Source organism: Sus scrofa, chromosome 1 (assembly GCF_054392235.1).
Source record: "Sus scrofa isolate SSC_HxYL_T2T_F1_AM1 chromosome 1, Sscrofa_HxYL_maternal_Yorkshire_Landrace_v2.0, whole genome shotgun sequence".
Classification (NCBI taxonomy): Eukaryota; Metazoa; Chordata; class Mammalia; order Artiodactyla; family Suidae; genus Sus; species Sus scrofa.
The window spans coordinates 72,302,928-72,307,639 of record NC_139383.1 but is presented as its reverse complement, the minus strand read 5'-3'; the positions used below and the strand labels follow the sequence as shown (position 1 = coordinate 72,307,639).

Here is a 4,712-nt window from a genome sequence, read left to right as displayed (position 1 = left end):
TCAATGATCCAGAGGAACTGGAAGCATGAACGAGAGAAGTGTTTGAAATGAGACTGGAAGGTAGGTAGGGACTAGCTCACTCAGGGTCCTTCGTCCAGTGATATTCACATTGGAATGCGTGTATTCCTGGAGAGCATGCAGCCTTTCTAAGCAGAGGGGGGCACTTGTAGCGATAAGAGAATCATCTTCCTTTGTGCTCTCCTAAAATGGATCTGCCCAAGGGCCAGTATTTTGGTAGTGCTCATTTACCGTTTCACCTCTTTAGGAATGAAGGCAAACTTATCTCCTAGTGAATCTTGCTTGTGTATCTTGCCCTAGAGTGTAAAATTACTCAGGGGCCAAGTCAAGGCATAACTCAAAATATACCTCAATAAAATAAAAAAACCCAACACCCCCCCAAACCCTCAAAAAAGTGAATGATTGGAATTTCTGCTATGGCACAGTGGACTAATGACCCAGCTTGTTTCTGCGGAGGTTCAGGTTTGATCCCCGGCCCAGCCCAGTGGGTTAAGGATCTGGCTTTTCTGTGGCCGTGATTCAGTTCCGGGCCTGGGGACTTCTATATGCCATGGGTATGGCCAAAAGAGGAAAAAAAAAACAAAAAAACAAAAAAAAAAAACAAGATTAATGATTTATCATGGAATAAAAACAAAAGAATTATTCTCAAGTCAATGAGTCTCTAGTTACTGGCTTTCAACAAAATTGAAGGAGGCCCTAAGTAAACTGTCAGCAGGTAGGGCATTAAAAACAATTTTTGATGATGGATCACTTGGGGTTTTTTGGGTATATAACTAGAAAGGAGACTCTTGCATTTAGTGTCATTGCTATATCAAAAATTTCCTCTTTATTTAGGTACATAAAACCTCCATAAAAATGAAAAACTGAAAAAGAATCAATTCTGAAAACTGCTATAGTTTCACATGAAGTACTACCAAATCATAGATATATGGATTAATTGGGATAAAAAAATATCATTGAGTTCATTAAGAGCTTCATCTATATATTTAATAATTATCTACCAGATTTATAGTATATTCATGTTATGTTGCTCAGCTCTGTACTTGTGGTAAATGTAATACCGACTCCACCTAGAATAATAACTTTTTGGAAATGTATCAGTTATCTCATTAGGTTCTTTGTAAGAAATATAGAACACCAATTTGTGAGCATAAACTCCATTTGTGAGACAAAACACACAACAGAGGCGGCCCTGGAGCTGAGGAACAGCTTTGATTTTTCGGCCAAATTTATGAGTCCACAGCTTTCAGATCAACTGTGAGCTGCCCCGTGAGCTTGGATTTCCCTTTCTCTTCATCGAAATTCTCACCTTCCTGGTGTCTGGGCTTAACAAAGCTTCTTCTTCCCGAAGTAAGCCCCAGGGAAATGTTTTGGGATTTCCACATCACTCATGTCGATTTTAGTGGAGGCAGCGATGACCAATTTCTGGTGTGTTCTAGCAGGGGAACTCGACTGAGGATCAGACTGAAGTCCAGTCACAAAGAGCCAGCTACTGCTCGGCTGCCTCAGGAGAAGCACCGCTGTGACCCCTGGTGCCCAGTGAGCATCGTCATTGTCATGGCAGGAGTGATGCTAGCTCGCAGCTTCATCTGACTGAAGCATTTTTCTCCAGGGCGCAACAGCTTTCAAGGCACCTTTCAGAGGAATAGTATCCAGACTTTCTGTGATGCTTAACCACTCAGGTCCCACCATGTCCGTCACCACTAACTGGTTGTGTCAGCAGCAAGAGATTTCTCTTTCCTTTTCAGCCTTAAATGTAGCTGCTGAATACTTCCTCTTCTGCATGTCCTTGCTGGAACACAGCAAATGGGGAAAAAGGTGCCAATTCCTCTGACTAGGATGGGGTTTCAGTTGTGGTGGGGTTTCCCCTTCTGAGGTGTTTTTGGCCTTGAGGTTACCCTTCTTAACCTTACTCTGGCATTAGCCTTCTTGGCTTCAAGTTTCTTCTATTATCCAGATTCTCAGTTTTTTTTTTTTCACCCACCATCTTGCAAAATGGGGGAGCCAGAGTAGTATTTTTATTTTTTTAAAATTTAGAACATTATGGCCACAGAAAAAATTATCTCAATCTGTATATATCTATAGTTATCTTTATATATCTATATCTACATTTACATAATAGGAAAATTATCTATATCCATATAAATATAGACAGCAGAGAACATAAAATGATCAATAAAAAAATTTTGAAGCAGGAGTTCCCGTCATGGCTCAGCGGAAACGAATCTGACTAGTATGCACAAGGATGCAGGTTCAATCCCTGGCCTCACAGAGTTGGTTAAGGATCCAGCGTTGTTGTGAGCTGTGGTGTAGGTCACAGATGCGGCTTAGATCTGATGTTGCTGTAGCTGTGGCTGTAGTCAGTGGCTACAGCTCTGATTCAACCCCTAGTCTGGGAATCTCCATATGCAGTGGGTGTGGCCCTAAGAAAAACCAGCCTTTGAAGCAAAGAAATACATCAGGAAAACTCTCTTCTGTAAGTATAATGGAAATAGGAGTTTAAGAGAAAGTGAACTGTCCTTGGCTACAAAAGGATTCCAGGACTCTCTGGAGGAGTGGACTGAACACTTGGGGATGTGGGGAGGAAGTTTCTGGAGAAGAAGGGATTAGCCCGTCAAAGAGCAGAGATAGGAAAAGCCAGGGCTGCGGGCCTGAGGGCTGGGGTGGGAGGGCTCCCATTTTGTCTCTGCTTCTTGAATTTCGAGTCGGTCACTGCTCCCACCTACTGATTGCCCTCCTCTGCCTCTGGTTCCTTCTCTCTTCCCTTCCCCTTTATTCCACTCCTGCCCACTTCCCCACACTACAGGTCAAAGGGTGTGCGATGGGGATAAGTATCAGGGAAAGTGAGATAAAGAAGAAACACAGTTATGTTATAGTTGAAAGTTTGTGGGGGCAGAAGGTGGGAGAGTGAGAAAGAGTGGGAGAGTGAGAAAGACGACTGCATAGGTGAAGCCACATCATGACTGTCCCCCCCACCTCCACCCACCTCACCAACCTTTAAGCCCCAGGATGGGTTCCTGGCTAGAGAGGCTTGGGAGGACAGCTGGATTCCCCTTGCATAGAGCAAGTGGTGAAGCTGGCCTCTGCCTCCTTCTCGAGCTGAGAAGTTCTCTCGAGCGAAGGGAGCTGAATAGCAGAAAGCCATTTGGACTGAGAGTGGGGGAGTTGGCTTCCGGCCATGCTCTGCCACTTTTTTCTGTGACCTTGGGAAAAGCATCTCAAGTCTCAATGCCCAGTTTGTGAAGAAAAACGATAGAACAAAGTGCATTTTCTGTGCATTTTCTCCCTACTCCGAAATTGATGTCTCTGAGTTACGAGAACTGGAGTTTCCCAAAGCCCAGGAACTTTTGTTTTTCTTCACCATTCTTGATGAGAATAATTACAGTGAACTTTCCAGTGCATTTTTTTTTTTTTAAAGGAAAAAAGGCGTCTTTTCTCTCCTCTTCGAGCATCATCAAGATTTACTCTGCCCTCTAATAGTTGCCTGGGTCGAATTTTCCAACTTGACACAAAGCCGCTTGACATGGTTGCAACTAATCCCTTCTCTGTGTACCCCTAAATTAACCAGAGGAACTGGAAGAGTCAGACTGTGTGTGGGAAGACTGGAAAATAAGGAAGGTATAGAAACCACTGGAGATAAACATTCTGGCAAATTATCTTGGTGTATGGCTGATGCGGAATGGTTAGGCAGTTGGGAAGGTAGATAAGAGAAAGGCTCTAAATGCTTCATCTAATTGTAAACAGCTGTTGATTGGTGGAGCCTGACCAACTGTTTTTAATTCCACTCAGTGTTGATGAAGAGAATAAGACTTAAAGGAAAATGGCAAGGGCCGGGTGTGTGCATGAAGTTGTGCTTGCGCCTTTTTTTTTTTTTTTTTTTTAGCAGTCATAGAGTGCAGTCAAAGGTGCTTTTTGAAATCATGGCAGGCTTTCAGGATCATGATTTTCTTAAATTTTACCAGCATTTGTTGGGCCTTTGGCTGTAGGCGGACTTCTCTGTTATCCACAGTCTGGAGTGATTTTTCATGGGGAGTGATTCATCTCCAATGGTGAGTGACTGAATGGCTGGTGACAATACAGAAGCAATTGCTGCCCAATGTAGGCAGTAAATCTCGAATGAGAGATAATAATGCCAGTTAAGAGTCTTCTCTTTAGGAATGTTTCATTTCACTTTTTGGATTAGAAAATGGGGAAAATAAGAAGGTGGAAAACTTTAGCTCGTTTCTTACAGTTGTAAATCCTGCTACAGATGATCTCTGTTTGAGTTTTCTGAAAAGACCAAGTTTTGAGTAGCCTGGTCTAATCTGTCTGATACCTCCTTTGATGAAGTTACTCTTCTATATTTTCTTTTTCCTAGCAAGATGAATAATCGTTTCTAATATTTGCTTTCACTTATTGCCATACATTAAAAAAACAGTTGATTTCAGTGTTTCTGCATTGCAAACTGAAGAGACCATTAATTTGGCTGAAAGCAAGGCTTCTATGAAACTAGAAAGGCCTTGAAGTTCTAAGAGTAGCTAACTTGTCTGAAAATATGCAAAAGAAGACAAATGGACAGAAACTCTCAGGTGGAAAGGGGCTCCACTCCTCCAGTGGCAGATACCATCCTTTTTCTCTCTTGAATTTCAGTGCCCTGAAAGAGAAAGTAAAATTTCTAACTATGGACATGTGCAAAGATTCATCAACATGGAAAT

The 4,712-nt window shown here is 42.3% G+C and overlaps 1 pseudogene; it reads right to left on the bottom strand.

Moving 5' to 3' along the window:
- Positions 1 to 1,024: 1,024 nt before the first annotated feature.
- Positions 1,025 to 3,163, bottom strand: LOC100513702 (large ribosomal subunit protein eL6 pseudogene; annotated as a pseudogene).
- Between the last annotated feature and the right edge of the window lie 1,549 nt (positions 3,164 to 4,712).